General features: G+C 36.4%; 1 long non-coding RNA gene across 1 annotated transcript in view; it reads left to right on the top strand.

Annotated features, from left to right (window-relative positions):
• Positions 1-18,657, top strand: part of LOC103348478 (uncharacterized) — a 77,778-nt gene that overhangs the window by 16,267 nt on the left and 42,854 nt on the right. Inside the window, exon 2 of the long non-coding RNA XR_011384273.1 lies at positions 3,108-3,240. This is a non-coding gene — a long non-coding RNA (uncharacterized lncRNA). The remainder of the gene's footprint in view (positions 1-3,107; positions 3,241-18,657) is intronic.

The raw sequence follows: 18,657 nt of genomic DNA, 5'->3' as shown, positions 1-18,657 counted from the left end.
TATATCTCTATAATTATACATATATATATGTGTGTGTGTGTGTGTGTGTCCATTACAACACAACTATCTGCTCACAAACAACAGAAAATGCTAAAAATTTAGATTTATTATTTCCTTCCAGTTTTTGTGCATTAGTCTCATATATTTCTTTGTTTATAATCTCTTACAGTTTATGATTTTTTTACTTGCTATTATTACATATTTCATGATGCAAACTTCCTTTTATTATTAAGTGGTGATATGAAATTACATGTGCAGGTTATGAACAAATTCCTTATGAATGCTATTTTCCTTCTCTGTACGAGAGAGAGGAGATAGGAACACTGTCTACGTGGAGTCTATCAACAGTTTCCATTCAAGTTTGGCCCATGGGAAGACAATATGTGAGGGAGCAAGGAAAATGGAGATGGGAAGATTTATCTCCCCAGTTTGTTCCATATGTAAATTATCTCCATTGAATACATATTTTGATCAAGGTTCTTACCTCCTTGTGATGCAGTAGCCACTTGCCCTTTCACTTTTGTTAACCTCCACCAACTCTAATTTATTTTTGATCAATGTGGTAGTAACTTACTGTTATTAACTATCATTTATGGTTTCTCTAAACCCTACACACCAACTTGTAAATAATACCTTTAACGATCTCTCCTGAAATCCCAACTTGCAACTCGTATTTCCCACTGGAATCACCAGTGAAACACACATGAAATCTTAAATAATGAAAAAGATGGAATAGCTTCAGGAAAGACAATTCACACTCTGAAATTGGCTCAGGCAATTTCAGCTTGTTTTTCCTGAATCCCCTTTCACTTTCCTCATTTTTGAAATGGGTGGTAATACTTTTTCATTGCATTTTTTAAAGAACAAATGAGCCAATGAATATAAAAGTGCCTAGTACAGTACTAACACACAGCAAACATTCAATAACAGCAGTAAAAAGGTAATATTTTATACTGAATATCAACTCTTCTCAAGCTTTAGCATACATACAAAATACCAAGGTTTTGATTAAAAGGACAGATGATGATTTAGTAGGTTTGAGAAGAATTCTGTGATTCTATATCTTTTCATAATTTTAAAATTCATGTTCTCTTAATTGATTCATAAAAATTATAAGAGATAACATATGATGGTTCAATATATGTATGTCCATTTTGTAAGTCTCCTTGTGTTGCCAGTATTGCTACATCATAAAAACAAAGTAAACTGTGAGTTTCCATACTAGTCTAAATATATGTCTATATAAGTTTTATGTAAGAATTCTGTAACATGTGAACTAAGACATTATTTTTTATTTAAAGATTTACGTATTTATTTGAAAGGCAGAGTTACAGAGAGGCAGAGGCACAGAGAGAGGGAAAGAAAGATCATCCATCTACTGGTTCATTCCCCAGATGACTGCAACAGCCAGAGTTGCACCGATCCAAAGCCAGTAGCCAGGAGCCTCTTCTTGGTCTCCCATGTGGGTGCAGGGGCCCAAGGACTTTGGCCATCTTCCACTGCTTCCCCAGGCCATAGCAGAGAGCTGGATCAGAAGTGGAGCAGCTTGGACTCGAACCAGTGCCCATATGGCATGCTGGCACTGCAGGCAGAAGCTTTTCCTGTTACACTACAGCACCAGCCCGCAACACCTTTAAATATTGTTCATTTATGTTATTATATTGTCATTTTTTATTTCAGGGTACTGCACCTACCTATTCAATGATCATTCACACTAGAACTATACTGACAGGTTTTTAAAATCTATTCCCTCAAAATTTACAGCAGCATTATAAGATAAGTCTTGATATTCCTCCTTCGGATAGAGAAGAAAAGTTGAGTACTTGAATAACTTGTCCAAGTTTCTATCATCAAGAGGCAGAGGCAGATCAATACTTCTGATTCGAAACATTTGTTGAAGAGGGAGGATGCACACAGGCATGACTTTAGGAAGCGTTGAGGGGCCCTTCTGGAAACAATCTCATCCATTGGTGTTGTTTAGAGAAAATGTTTCTACTCCCACAGCTCTTGAACATTACTTGATCAGGTGAGCACTTTCTGGCAACAGAGTTCTTAGCCAATGGTTTGTTCAAATGTTTTTTCTCTGATTGTGTCTTGTATCTCTGTCTCTGTTTCCACCTCTATTCCTATCTTAGTGGTCTATAAGACAAATGAGGTGGAACATTAGGAAATCATTTTTGTCTACTTTCATTTTACCACTCTTATAAAGAAATCCTGCCCCATGACTTGTGGCTGGCACTAAATATTCTATTTTCTGTGATTGTATATTAACTTTATATGAAAAAGTGTAGTCTGCTTGCAAAGCATGATAAGCTTACAGTCTTTCAGTGCTTATTGAGGGGACTGGTTGGCTGTGCTAGCAGGAACTCTGCACACAGAACTAATGCTACTACTGATAGAATACTTTTTGGATACTCAGTGACTTGCAGTGAAGTACCACAGTACTGGACTGAAGTGATGTGAAACACAAAATTCAATTATGTTCTTTTTTGTCACATACAACTCATTGTGTTGTAGATTGAAAATATTCATATGTCAAGGAATTTGATCTTCCAATGTAAAGCTGAAATTGTATTTCTTCCAAATGCATTTTTCTGTAATTATAATTATATTTCTTTATTTTCAAATATGTAAAATGAACATTATCAATCTTCATTCAAGGATATAAGGGAAGACTGGAAATGGAGAGGTAAGTTAAAAACAGGGCAAGTAAAGGACAATGCAAGCCAAGTTACATGAGTGAGCATGAGGTGATGAACTATAAGCCACTTGATCAGCCTGGTCAAGCCACCGAATCTTATTACAGCTCAATTTCTCCATCTGAAATAGAATGGGTTGAGTGAAATCAATGGTTTTCTTAAGTGGAGTAGTGCGCTGGCATGGTGAGGTCATTTGTCAAGGGGCCAAGGAAATAATACAATAATAAAATGAGAATAGTTAAACTGTCAAGATTGAAAATTATTTACCTTTTAAAATTAGGTTATTTAAATCGATTTTCTACATTTTTCACTTTATTAGTTTTTAGAAATTATACAGATCAAAGGCTATTTCACAAAAAAGAAGTTTTATGATAATTATATAACAATATTCATCTCTTCATTTTATAGACTCCAAGGACAGGAGTACTACATCCAGGGCATGTGAGAAATGAAACAGTATCAGTAACCAAAGGTGTTTTCTCCACCACTGAAGATCCTCACATCATCTCTTCCAACTACTCGTGGTCCTACCTTATACCACGTAAGTTAACAGATGGTTTGGCTCCTTATTCTTTGTGAAATTTGAATTCAAATTACATCACAATATCAACTGAGAGAATCATGGAAACACCTATAAAGTCATTAAATTTTTGGATATACACAGCTTACTATGGAGGGTCTGCTGGTTGGACTGAAAAATAAGTAGACAATGGCCATTCTAATATTCTTTCTTGATGAGTGAATGTATAATTCAAATTTCTGAAATTATGAAAATTTTTAACTTATTTAATCTATTTCCATAATGAGCAGAGTGATGTAATTGAATAGTTTATTTTTAATAGATTTATTACTAGAAATTATTATAGCGATACAAAATCTCATATTTTCTCCAGACATGAATATTTCCCATAAATGTCATTCACAAATGTGTTTGTTATTTGGTATGTGATCAAAATTGTTAAGAACCTCTAATGCAATGATCTCTATATTTCCTTTAGAGTTTACACTTATATAAAACTCTAAGGCAACTTGTGCAGAGGGAATATCTTGGTTGATTTGTCTTCTGCAGTTCAGCACTTGGGTTATACCAGGTCTGAAGTTTGAAACCGATGATATACAGATTCATAAGCTGAACACTTTCTTAAGAGGTTTACAACCTAGTGGTAGAGACAGACAAACTAGCTAACTTTGATGTATTAATGCAAAAGTTTTAGTAGAGAAACTATAGGGATTTGCTAAAGAGATTATGGTCACAAAAGGCTTCCATAGCCTTGGCAGCACATGGCAAGAGCCTCAGGTGATAACTGATGTGATAAATAAGAGTGTTGATTGTTAAATTAACAACAAAAGTCACTATGAACTTACTCCCCATGTAGGACCTCTGTCCTTTTTGAGTTGTACTATGAGAATTAACTTTTTAAGTTGCAGATTAAGATGTCATACAAATAACAGGAGAGGTTCCTTTTTAAAAGACTTTGATAATGATTTAGCCTTTCTCATTGTTCTTCATCCTCAAGTCATCTTGAGCCCATCAGAAGGAAATCCTAGTAAGAAACCCTAGTGCTAGCAGTAGAGAGAGAGCAGATAAGGCCTATTTTGGGAAGTGCCTAATTAAAGCCCTGTTTTAAATGCATATTTAGTTTTTGGGGACCATTGGGATCTCCCTTGTTCATCCTAGATTCTCATTAGGAAACTTAGAAAGGTGGAAAAGAAGCATCTAAGAGCCTCTTCTACAGTCCCTGAAACATTTCCCACAGTACCACGTAACCTCAAATAAGAAGTGCTGGAAAGACAGCTTCCCAAGAAATCATTCTCCCATGCCTTTCCACATCCTTGCACAGTGCTGGGTAAATAGTAAGACTCAATAAATGCTTGCTGAATTGCTCGTATTGGCAGCTCATGCACTTTATTCTAATTAAATTCTCTCTAGGTGTAAAATGGCTTTTCATTGAACACATTTCAGATAAAGTTTTTGAGACAGAGACAATGTAGCCACAAAATGAACCCAAATCCTGTTTCGTTTGATGAACACGTTTTATTATCCTCTGTTTGTTAGCAATTAGATACCAAAAATCTGAAGCTTTGTAAACACAAGGGGGATTAAAGTAGAGTGATCTCACCCAACCCCATTCGATTCTTCTCAAGGCAATTCAGATGAACTATTTTGTTTTGTATTGTTTGTTCCACTTTGTTATAAAGATTCTCTAGGGCTTATCTGTTCTCTCAAAGGAACTTGGTGAAGGTGGCATTTGAATATTTAAGAAAAGAGCTTTAGGACACTTAAATAGATTCTCATTTAACCAGAGAAGATAACCCACTTCCATCACCCTCCCAAAAGATCTACATGTCAGCTTAGCTGGTGGATCTTGGAAGCTCATATATGTTTTGTCACAGCTGTGTGTGAAATATTATGTAATTAAATTTTACATTACATCAGTCCAACTGCATCATAAAATGTCATCTGGTTAATTTTGGTTTCCAAATGTGCTTTATAACCAACTCAAAGAAAATATTACATGTGATTCATGCTACAAATTGTTATGTAGGCATGTACTAGCATATTTATGGTATTACACTGCATGCCAAATGATGTACTAAATTCAAATATGGACATACTAATTTCCCTAGTGTTGATAATATGAAGTTCTAAGCATTATTCTTTAATCAGAACACAAGTTCACTGAAGTTGTAAAGGGGACTTCCCCCAAATCTCTTTCATTTCTTGCGTTTTTCAAAGAACTGAGTTCATTAATTCTTCAAGTGACAGTGGACAAAAAGACTCTTGGAAAGGCTTTCTTTATATTTATATCTAGATATAGATGTAGATACGGGCATATATACATATCTATAGAAAGATCTATCAATACAGAAGTGCAAATTGCAATTACAGAAAGAAGGTATAGGAATATTCTGGAACAATTGTTACATATCTGATCATAAACATCTGTGATAATGTTCCACCTCAAAATCATTAGAAACTGATGCACATAAACAAATGAGTTGGATAAGAGAAAGTACTGGAATATACTAGATGGATATTCAAGATAGCCTTAGATTTAAAAAGTAGTAGTGTTGAATTAAATAGGCACTTCACAGCATATTGATAAACATGTGCTCTTAGTTTTACTTTTTCCAGACATTGCTAATGATCATGAAGAAGATAAAGATTTAATTGCGCTTAATTAGCTTCTTTTTTTAAAAAAAAAAGTATTAATTTGAAAGACAGAGTTACAGAGAGAAAGAGAGAGGGTAAGACAGACAGAAAGGTCTTCGATCTGTTGGTTAACTCCACAAATGATCACAATAGCCAGAGTTGGTCTGATCTGAAGTCAGAAGCCAGGAGTTAATTCTGGGTCTTCCACATGGGTGCAGGGGACCAAGTACTTGGGCCATCTTCCGCTGCTTTCCCAGGAGCATTATCAGGGAGCTGGATCAGAAAGTGGAGTAGCTGGAACTCTGATACCCATATGGGATACGGGCATTGCAGGCAGCAGCTTTACCCTCTATGCCATAGCACTGGCCCCTATATTAGCTTCTAAGCATTGGGTAGTTTTCTTTGTAAATATTTTCAAATTTTATTCTCACCAAACCTTTAATGGTTTAGTTTTACTCCCTTTGTCTTTCCTATTTTGACAGGAAACAGTGTAACAAAACTGTGTTCAGGCCAATCATGATACAGTTAGGTATCATGTTGGGTAGATCACATGATGAAATATAAGTAATAAAGTCAATGGACCATAGAATCATTGTCAGCAGTTTCTTGAACATGCTGAAAACCATTTTGCTGGGGTTGATAGCCAAAGAGTAGTTGGAGAGAGATTTGGCTATTCATTGGGACCAAAGCACGCTGTCAGGAGGCTACTATTAGTGTGAATTTCAATATGAATGATCCCTTCTAGGGTTGTGCAATGTAATTTAGCAACTCTGCCTATTATTTTGTCAATAGTGATCCCTTAACCACACATGAAAAACAAACAATCCTAGAACTTACTTCCTGTACAGCCTCTAAGCAATATCACTAATGCACACATTAGCAACTCTAGAAACCCTCTATATACAAATGTTAGATTTCTTAATTTTAATGAGCTATCAACATTAATTAAGAAAAGACTTGCTTGCCTGGATTTGGAATAGTATCACTGGAGGTGAATCCACTTGTTAGATATAGAAGTGTGTGTATGTGTATACATAAATGTAAAAAAAAGTCAGTAAACTAAGCATTTTTGCCTCCTACTATATGCAACCTATATGTCTGCAAACAAACACAGACAACTACAACCACAACAGCAGCAAAAATAAATCCCTACTATTCTGGAATAATAATTTGGTTTGTTTATATATGTTTAGAGATTTGAAATGGTTCTTTGTGGTTTACATGTGTTCATTCCCATCCATCCATTTAACAGACATTGTCTCAGCACAATCCAAACTCCAGGCACATTTTCTCGGTCATTAGGGATGCAATTGGGTTAAAAAAAAAAAAAAAAGACTATTCTTAGAGATCTTATATGCTGGACGTGAGTAGATTCAGGCAATTAAAGTGTATTTTACATGGTGTAATAAGAATTTATATAAAAAAGGACAGGAAGTAACCAGGAAGGACTCCTTATATCCTTGAGCTGTATCAAAAAGTTCTGGGCTTCTTTTCTGTCATCTCCTCCCTCCCCACCCAGATTCATTTTAACCTTCTCCTGTGACCTTTCGTTTTTCTGAAATTTCCCCGGATGGCTCCTCCTGGGTTCCTTTTTCCGCTAAACTCTGTTGGGTTTGGCTGATGGGGGTCACAGGAAAAGAATATTCCTGTGCTTTAATTTTTTCTTTACTGTGACTCTGGAAATGGCTTAATTCTCCTGTGGGTACAATTGGATTGGATTCTTCTGAATGGATTCTTCCATTTCATAGAAGGATCTCAGTATCTAGTCACTCCCTTTACCCAATCAAACTTAGAAGAAGTAAGAGCTTCCAACTCTTATTAGTCTGTGTGAGACTCATTATCTCTTGTTGATGCCTTACCATTAAATTCCTACAGCCCTGTAAATAATTGTTCCCGTCGGTATCCTTTAACACTTCTGCACATGCCATCAGATTTTTGACAGAGTTTCTTGAAAAGACAAACTCAATTTGCTGTGTAGATTATAACAATGAAAAATGTTGGCCTTATAATTAGATGAACCCTAGTTCGCATACACAGGCTCTGTTTTCGCAGTTTGAACTATTTAAATTGGTCTCTCTCAAGCTCAGTCTTTTCATCTGTAGAACTATGTGATCTAGAATTTGTTCACAATAGGAAGCTACATTTATAAGCAAAAGTGTGTCTTGTCTGTTGTGTGAGTTCAAAAAAGATACTTGAATTTGTAGTCAAGAGAATAAGGGATATAATACTGAATGAAATAAATGAGTTTTTTTTCCCTCCTAGATTTTATTATGTACAAATTTATAAGGGCAATAAGAAAGGATCAAAAAGTTGATGTTGCTAACACAAAGTCAGGAGAATGGTTTTCATCTGATTTCTAACTCCTTTTAAAAGTTCTTTTTCACCACATTTAAGAGAATGGAAACAGGGATGAGTATGGTGTTTTTATTAATCAGAAACTTAGGAAGGCTGCCATGAGAAGTTGTAAGGATGGTGAGTGAATGATCAACACAAGGAAAGACTGTATATCTATGAAGACTTGTTAGAGGTTACAATTCATAGAACAAGTACCTACCGGCAATCCATAATATGTTCAGTGTGGAAGACTTTATCATGTTAATGGTTTTAAAGTTAAAATAATAAATAGCAACATGTTCATGAAAAGAATAACGTAAATAAATACAAAGAAAACTACCTAGTGAAGCTTCATTAGAATTTGTCAAGAGATTAGAAGATGTGTATACATGTAGGGACTTTCAAAATACTTTAAATTTTTATGGAATGCAGTATATAAATTAAGGTTGAGAATATAATTTTTCCTATCAAGTGGAAAAATAAAAAAATTGGGGATATGCTGAATGTAAATTTGTTTTAAAGAAGAAATTAGATTCAACCTCAAGGTTTATAACAAAAGAGTTAAAATAGAATTAGAATACATAAGTGGCTAAGAACATAATCTATAAATATGGTAATATAAATCAAAATTTGAATCTGAGCTTTGTCAACTACTTCCTGTGTAACCATGACATAGTAATTATTCTTTGAAGGTCAAGTTTCCTCCATATCTGAAATAGGATTCCAGTCTGATATTTTGGTGGAAAATAAGTTTATTAATGAATATACTTTGTGTAGAACCAGGTCCTTAAATGTAAATATTATTATTATTATTGTAAAAATAAACTGTTCATAAATAAAGTCAATAATTGTATAAGCATTTGTTTATGTAATTTTTAACTACATCACTGCATAGGAATATTTGTATAAGCATTAAGTAAAATGCTGAATAATATAATTTTAATAACCATTCATCCTCCCCTTTTGCTGTCCAATATCTAACTAAGGGCCTTAAAGCAAGGATTAGAGATGTGGGGGTGACTTCTATTTTATTAATGTGTATTTAGTATCACTATGAATCTTGTTTTGAAAATTTGTTTGATTAAAGTCTACCTTTTAAATGATATTTCATATAAGCAGATGAAAATCAAACATAAAAATTGTTAGTATGTGGCTCAGGTTTGACGTACACATTATGTTGGACAAGCAAAACAAACAAAAAACAATGTCACAAATGTTTTAATAGTTGGAAAACTCCACAAAATTAGCCTATTCTAAACCAAAAATGCATTTCTTTGGTGGCCAATCTACCAAATAGTTTTCCACAAATTTTAGTCTGAAAGTAAAAGAAAAAGGCTGATTTGGAGACACCCAGGTGTTTTAACAGAAACCTTTTGCTTACAACCCCGTGCCTCACATTAATTTATAGATCATTTCAGCTGGAATTCATGAAACATTCCAAATAATGATATTTTCAAAGTTAGATTCGGTGCCTTTGGAAAGAAATAATTTTCACAAGTGAAAGATATCTTTAACTCAAATAGTCCAATTAAACCAATTCAATTGGTATATGGTGGCAATTTAAGCTATGTTCCTATTTTTAATGAAGTCGTTACCTGCTAAGCATCACCATGTAAATTCTGTGATAATCTGCAATGGTAATGCTATCTTTTTTCTTATTAAAAATATGTAGAGAAGTCAAGCAACTGTAAAAAAAGATGGAAATCTGAGCCTATAACTTTCCACAGTAGATGAGATGGTACATGAAGTATCTCCTGGCTATGCCTTCATTTGTGATGTTCAATGAATATGGATTAGCAATTAACCATGGCTACACTCAAAGCTAAGATAAATTACACGAATAAATTCAGTGAACGGTGTGATGTGCTATCTGTATTGATCAGTTTGCAGAAAAAGACCTCGAAACCACTTTCAACTCGATATGGCTAGCAATATTTCTTGAACCAGTGTTTAGTCCAATTACATAGGAGCTGACATTATAGATGTTGGGAGATTGCTAAGGAAGCAAATTAGTCTGGGATAGATTCCAGAAGAGTCATATTTGTTTGGAAGCTTAAGAAAAATCCATGTTCGCAACCTCACAGGGTCATAATTACATTAATAGTTCAATCATTGCTTTTCTCTCCCAGGATTGTCCTTTTCATTTTTCGTCAGTTATTCCTTCTGGACTGTGAGCTACCTGAGGACAGATGCTGCAATTTGAATCCTTACACATCAAATATGTGACACAATAGGGAGTAACTGAATGTTTGTTCAATTCAATAAACACATGACAATTTCTAGAACTTTGGAGGAATATACAGTATGTTCTCATTCCACTCATTTGATTTCACTACTTTTTAAAGATTCATTTACATTGGGCCAGTATTGTGGTGTAGAGGGTTAAGCTGCTGCTTGCAATGCAGATATCCCATATGGGCACTGATTCAGAGTCCCAGCTACTCCAGTTCTGATCCAGCTTCCTGCTAGTGTGCCTGGGTAAACAACAGAAGATGGCCTAAGTATTTGAGCTCCTACATTCATGTGAGGGAACCAACTGAAGCTCCTGGCTCCTGACTTTGATCTGGCCCAGTTCAGGCTGTTGATGGCATTTGATGAGTGAGCTAACGGATGAAAAATCTCTTCTCCCACTCTCTCTCTGGCTCTCTCTAACTGTGCCTAAGTTAGAGAGCAAGCAAGCAGGATCCTGGACCTTCATCAAGGTCTCTCATGTGGATCGCAGGGGTCCAAGCACTTGGATCATGCTGCACTGCTTTCTCAGGTGTGTTACATGGAGCTGGGTCAGAGAGAAGCAACTGAGATTCAAACTGGTGCCTGAATGGGATACTGGCATCACAGGCTGTAGCTTACGGTTACACCATATTGTAGCTGGCTCCTTATTTCAATAATGCTTTTGTCAAGATTTTCCAGATAAGGACACCTGTATGTAGCACTGTTTCTAAGTTGTGATCCTGAGGAAGTGGAACCTGCTTTTACTGTTTACAAATGTTTCTCATAGAAAATTGGCCTTTCTTAGGATAGAGAAAGAAATCAGAGAACAAGTTTTATTCGTCATACTCAAGAAGATGTAGCTAGTTAATTACATACGCACTGGCATCATATTCTCAAAATATAAATATTCACACTGATACCAGGAAGTAGAAATAGAGTAAGTGTCATTCAAACCTCAGAATTCCTTTCACAAAACATGATAATTAATACAGTGTGTCTCTGGCAGTGTGTGCTGTGTTCAATAGTGTAAATACTATAAATACATCATACAAACACACACACAATAGGTTGTTCATCAGTCATCATGAAAATAATTTCTGTGGAAACAAATGAATTCGTTCTTTACATAATGATGCATTCCTAGTGTTGGTTTCTTCTATGCAGCAAATTTGTCTTTTAAATTTTCAAGAACTACTTAAAGGGCCCACATTTCTTTCGGACTGAAGAAACTTCCAAGATTTTGTTAGGCCAAAAAAAAAAATGGAAATGTCTCGATTTCACCCAAACTCAGCTATGAAAGGTCACAAAATATATGTAAGCTCCAGGCTAGCAATATCTTATTAACTTCTCACTCCAGTGTTTGCATCCATCTAAACTGCATTCCAATCAAAATAATTCAGAGGATGTCTGAGTTTTTTCCTCCTTGACTTTGAAAAGTACGAAGGCAATCATTTCCATGTTTGTGTGTGTGTGTGTGTGTGTGAGAGAGAGAGAGAGAGAGAGAGAGTTAGTTCTAGAAATAAACAGACTCGAAAACAAGAACTTCTATGATCTGGCTGCCAAATGAAGAAACAAGAAATGCAGTGTGCATCAGAAGCCCTGAGAGCAGGGAGCACTGACCTCTGAGGGCAGAAGACGAAGGTTCTGGAGAAGAGTGAGCGCTTCTGCCCTTCCTGCTCCTTTGTGCTATATTCAGAACTTCCAGGAATTGAGTGATGCTGAACTATGCTGGTGAGTTCATCTTCACTCACTTGTCAGATTCATAGGTTAATAATACCTCCCAGAAATAATGTCTTAGTAGCTACTAGGGCATCCTTTAGACAGTTACAGGACATAAAATTAACCATCACAAATTGCCTTTATTCTTTCCTTGGTTCTTCTTTTAAAAACATTTCTCATAAAGGAGCCAGTATGGATTTTCAAAATATAAATTAAAGCATAGCGTTACTTGTCATTAAGTAAGAATCTCAAGGTCTATTGAAAATAATTTTTAAGCATCTTATAAAGTGAAAATGATGTTCTATACTCTTGAAACTTCCCAGCTAAGCTTTGGGCCTACCTCCACTATGTTCTAGTTCTCTATTTTCCCATTGTACTTATAGAATAATGGTATTATTCTCATCTCAGAAACTTTGAAAATACTCTGCTCATCTTGGAATTTCAAGACCATATAATTAACTATTTTCCTATCAGTTTTATATTGATTTTGAGGGAGACAGAGCAAGACCTAGAGCAAGAGAGATAGAGATAGAGAAACTAGCACAAATATCTTCCAACTCACTGGTTTAATGCCTGCAACAACCAGAGCTGAACCACAGTGAAGCTAGAAGCCAGCAAGTGAAGCTACTGCCTGTAGTGTTGACTTCCCATATGAATGCCTGTTCCAGTCCCAGCTGCTCCATTTTCTATCCAGCTCTCTGATATACAGTGGAAGATGACTCAAGTCCTTGGGCCCTTGCACCCACGTCGGAGACCCAGAGGAAGCTCCTGGCTTCAGACTGGCCCAGTTCCGGCCGCTCTGGCCATTTGGGGAGTGAACCACTGGATAGAAGACCTCTCTCTTTATCTCTCTGCCTCTGCCTGTCTGTAACTCTGCTTGAACCAGTGGATAGAAGACCTCTCTATCTCTCTGTCTCTGCTTCTCTGTAACAGTGCCTTTGAAATAAATAAATGAATGAATAATTGAAAAAAAAAAAAAAAAGAAGAGGAAGCCAGCAGTGTAAGTCCAGGTCTCCCTGGAAGGTAGTAGGGACACAACTACTAGAGCCATAACCTACTACCTTCTAAGGTGTGAATTACCAGGAAGCTAGAATTGACGGTGGACTCTGGAACTTCAATATGAGGTGCTGGTGTCCCAAAAGGCATTTCACATGTTAGACAAACCACTGTCTGCCCCTGATTTTTTGTAACATGTTTATTATTTTTATCCACTTCAAAGCATTGCGGGGAGGGAGACAGAGATAGAGATAGATGCAGAGACAGAGACAGAGAAATTCTTCTATCCATTGGTTCATTCCACAAATGCTTGTGACAACTAGGTCAAGTTGAAGGTAGGAGCCTGGAACTCCATCTGGTTCTCCCATGTAGGGGAAAAGGATCCAAGGACTTGAGCCATCATCTGTTGCCTCCCAAGATACATCAGTAGGAAGGTGGATCAGAAGTGGAGACGCCAAGACTTAAACCAGCATTCAGTGGCATTATACTGCCTGTCCCCCTCTTTTTTTATTGTTCTTATTTTGTCTTCCAAAGCAAATCAGTTACTGCAACTTTTTAAAATTACTCTTCATTGGAATCATATTTTGTTAATAACAAAAGGCTCCACCTTCAATAATGAACCATATTCTCCTCCATTATTGAGAGTATTTATTGAACAATAAAATGTACATAATTCAGTAAACATATTTTAATATTTTCAATTTAGTTATTTGACAGCATCACGAATAATTCTGCTATAAGGTTGAGGAAGGTATTATCTTGTTTCTATTAAGAACTTAATAATCTCTTATGGATGTATGCTAGAGGTAATATGCTTATATATACTTACATTAATTAATTGATAAAAGAAAGCTATCATTCCTAAAAAAAAGGAAGATTCCAATGTAATTTTTCTTACTTTAGTAAATTTTACATATTCTTAGCATGTAACATCCCTCCAGAAGTAAGATGCATGTAATTCTTTGTTAAGACTGTGCAGGGCAAAGAAGTCTCAAACAACAAGTATCTCTCCATGTGACACTGCTTCAGGTTGGGGGAGGTGTGGCATGAGCAGCTCTTTACAGCGTTCTTCAGTGGGTCTTGTTTTATTATTCTAAAAGCAGGTCTTGTGGTCACTCATCTGGCCTCCTTAACTCTTGTGAAGGTAGTTTGGTGCATAATCTATAAAACTGTTGTCATCAAGGAAGGATAATTATTGGAGCAGCATCTCAGAGTCAATTTTACTTCACCTCCCGCAGGAACTTAAAAAAGGTATCTACCAAATAATTAATATAGTAAATAACTCAATGTATGTATATTTCAGAATACAAAAACAGGGATCACATTGTCGTATAGATTCAATCATGAAAATAAAATACTAATGCATGTTCTGAAACACAGTATATTGCCAATGAAACTTGAAACTTAATAAGTACAAATAAAAACATGTTATGTCCTTTAAAATACTGTCTAAAGGAGACATATACATGTGCACACATAAAAATGAATCAAATTGAGGCCGGCACGGTGGCATAGAGGGTAAAGCTGCCACCTGCAACACAGGCATCCAATATGGGTGCTGATTGGAGTTCTGGGTGCTCCACTTCAGATACAGCTCTCTGCTAATGCACTTGGAAAGCAGCAGAGGATGGCCCAAGTCCATGGGCCTCTGCACCCATGTGGGAGACCTGAAGGAAACTTCTGGCTCCTGGTTTCAGCCTGGTAATTGTAGCCATGTGGGGAATGAACTGGTGGATGAAAGTTCTCTTTTTCTGCCTGCTTCTTCCTCTCTGTAACTCTGCCTTTCAAACAAGTGAATAAATAATTATTTTTGCAAAATGAATCAAGATATTAAATATTCTAAGAGTAATATTTCTAATGTGGAAGAAGTGATCTGATTGTCTTCAATATAGGTGTTGGGAATATGGTATATTTATATATATGAATAGGAATTTAATGGTGTCTTTAACACAGAATATATTGATATTTTATATAGAAGACAGTTATTAGCCTTGCAAAAGAGCTACTTGTTTGTACTATTAACAGGAAGACATACCAGAGTATCAAGATTAGTAAAGAAACAAGTTTTCCTTTAATTAGATAATTTCATTAAATAATTGGCATTGTTTTATAAGTATAAGTAATGTATTAAATATTCTTTTTTTTGAAAAGATTTATTTATTTATTTGAGGGTTAAAGTTACAGAGAGAGGTAGAGACAGAGAGAAAGATCTTCTCTCCACTGGTTCACACCTCAAATGGCTGCAACAGTCAGAGCTGGGCCAATCCAAAGCCAGGAGCCAGAAGCTTCTTCCAGGTCTCCCTTGCAGATGCAGTGCCCCAACGACTTGAGCCATCTTCCATTGCCTTCCCAGGTCATAGCAGAGAGCTGGATCGGAAGAGGAGCAGCTGGGACATGAACAGGTGTCCATATGGGATGCCAGTGCTGCAGGCAGAGGCTTAGCCAACTGTGACACAGCGTAATGCCCAAATATTCTTAAAGAACTAGATGTTCTACTCTTATTTCTTTAAAAATTAGATGTAAGTATTATTCTCACTCATTGTATAAATGAATTAAGTGAGTTCTCTACATTATGCCGCTATTAGAATTAAAAAGGGTCCTATTTGATCACCTACACTTGTCAGTTTGTATTACATTATGCAAGCTATCTCATATTTGTTCAAAAAGGATACTATATATATATATATATATGTATATATTTAATTGCACCACACTAGGATATGAAGAGTGATTATGGACATCATTTACTATTTCAAAAAATGGAGTAAAGAGATTTCAGTCATAAATTGTATGACAGGGAAAAATCAGGAGAATGTGGAGTTGAGAATAAATCATCAATGGATTACTATATTAAAGTTCCAAATCATGGGGCTCTTTGACAGGACAAGTGAGGAAACATGAGAAAGTACATGGCAAATATAGCCAGGAAAGTCATTTCATTGATGATTACTATTTCAAAAGTGGAATCTGAGGAAATGGGGAGACAAAAAATAACTAAATGATAGAAGTACAGCAGCCATCCTAAAAATGGCATTCGGATCAAAAGATCAAAGATTAGGGCCGGCGCCGTGGCTCAATAGGCTAATCCTCCACCTTGCGGCGCCGGCACACCGGGTTCTAGTCCCGGTTGGGGCGCCGGATTCTGTCCCGGTTGCCCCTCTTCCAGGCCAGCTCTCTGCTATGGCCAGGGAGTGCAGTGGAGGATGGCCCAGGTGCTTGGGCCCTGCACCCCATGGGAGACCAGGAAAAGCACCTGGCTCCTGGCTCCTGCCAGGATCAGCGCGGTGCGCCGGCTGCAGCGGCGGCCATTGGAGGGTGAACCAACGGCAAAGGAAGACCTTTCTCTCTGTCTCTCTCTCTCACTGTCCACTCTGCCTGTCAAAAAAAAAAAAAAAAAAAAAAAAAAAAAAAAATCAAAGATTAGTCAGCAAAATTACCCAAAATATACAGCTGCACACTTTAGTGGATGCATATTCATTCCAACATTTTAGCATATCTTCTTTCATTAAAACACCCCCCATTCCACGTAGAACTATGAAGACAGGAATCACGACATATGATAGGTTCTGACAAAACACTGACTTCTTTTCTCTGATTTTAATTGTGGTTTCAATATTATTTCAAAAATATCAACATTACTCATTACAGACCAAACAGGTAAGTGGTCTTCTTAGGATCTGATCCACAGAAATTGAATTTAAAAAGTTCCATTTTTATATTTTTCTAAAAAATTATTCTCAAAGGAGACATATAGAGATCTTTCGTCTTCCTGGTTCACTGCCCAAATGTCCACTAACAGTGCTGGGCCAGTCTGAACCTATGAGCTGGAAACTCAGTCCAGGTCTCCCACTTTGGTGGCTGGGATCCAACTTCTTGAGCCATTGCCTGCTGCCTCCTTGAGAGCATGTAAACAAGGATGTGGAACTGAAAATAGATACGGGATGTGGGCATCTTAATCATACTAAATACTCACCTTGCTCTGTCTTATTTTTATATGCAAAGCAGTTGAGGAAGTTTGACTGTAGAGTCATGGCATTCTCTTAAAATGCCATGTGTGAAAAAGCTAGTTTTCAGAGGAAAATTGAGTGGAGCTAAGCAGAAACAGAGTCACTATTTTTTCATAACCCAGTGCCCAGCTGTAAGATGTTGATTCCTGCAATTCTCTCCTCTATTATGTGAACTACCTTGGCATTCTTCAAACAAAGGAATCTTGATGAAATCAACCACTCAGGCACACCTAAAAAATGATGGGTTTCAGGACAATGGAAAAAAATTATAAACATGCATGCATTTTGAGAAATTGAGTAGGAGAAATACAAAGGAATAAATACAGGTTCTTCTGATTCCTCCCTTGAACTAGACTCAGAAACTACAGAGCATCAAAGACACTACAAGTTTAAGTAGACCTAAAATGGGAAACAAAAAACCTGAATGCACCACTTCTGTGATATTTAAGACATTCTACCTGTCCTTTTCTATCAGCACTATAATTTCCCCATTCAGATATTGTTACCTCTTGTCACCTGCTCTATAGTTATCTTCCTGAGCATCATTGAACTGATAGAGATATTATTTTCTCTTGTACCTAGCTGGTGAGAAGACTGATTAAGTCAAGAGAGAAAAGGACATAAAAATCTTACGTTCATGCTTCACTCAAAATAAAATCTAAATCTAAAGGGGATATAAATACAATTCAAATACTTTAAATATATAACTACTTCATAATCCATATTAGCTTCATGTTAAGCCAACTTTGATGACATCACATATCTCTTTAAATCACCATTGTGGTTCAAGCCATTTGCCATTTTTGTGAAATATGTTTTTGTTTTGTTTTTCCTCTCATCAGACTCATGCCCTCCAAAAAATAATCAGAGCAATAAGAGCACTACATGGCACAAACAAGTATATAGCTGGAGGTTCAACATAAATAATCACATGTAGCCCAACCCATGTTAAAATACTAACTATTGCCAATGTACCAACTAGCAAAATTATGGTCAGTATCAAGAAAGGAATTTATTACCATTGGGGTTGATATCAGAATACTAAGTGAAGTCTTGGTGCTAACTAGGTTTTCCATTGATAAAAGAGCAGACTAATAACTCTAAGCTCATCAAGTGCTATCGTCTTTCCCAGGAGATGGGAAGGCTGAAAGGTAAAGTGACCTGCCTCAGTTTGTCAGCCATTCTATGACTGCAGATCGGGGTGACACTACACATTCATCTAGAGTACCTCTGGGTGTCCAAACTTTTCATACAAATCTACTTAATTGCACATCATACTCTGTGGTGCATATCCTTTCATACATCCATAAACCTATTACAAAGTAAACATCTTGAGCTCAGGGATTATGTCTTAGGTTTACCTTGCTTAAAACGAGCTTAGAACATAAAAAAATTGTTCAGCTAGTGCATCTAGAAAAGGTACAAGTGAAAAATCAGAGTTAAACTAAACTATAGAACAAACAGATCTAAAAGGCAACACAGAACAACAGCTGCCCGGTGTGTTTTCATCAGCACATGACACCTTTTTGTAGGATAG

This window comes from Oryctolagus cuniculus, chromosome 18 (assembly GCF_964237555.1).
Source record: "Oryctolagus cuniculus chromosome 18, mOryCun1.1, whole genome shotgun sequence".
Lineage (NCBI taxonomy): Eukaryota > Metazoa > Chordata > Mammalia > Lagomorpha > Leporidae > Oryctolagus > Oryctolagus cuniculus.
The sequence above is the reverse complement of the archived record's forward strand: the minus strand, read 5'-3'. Positions and strand labels throughout refer to the sequence as shown.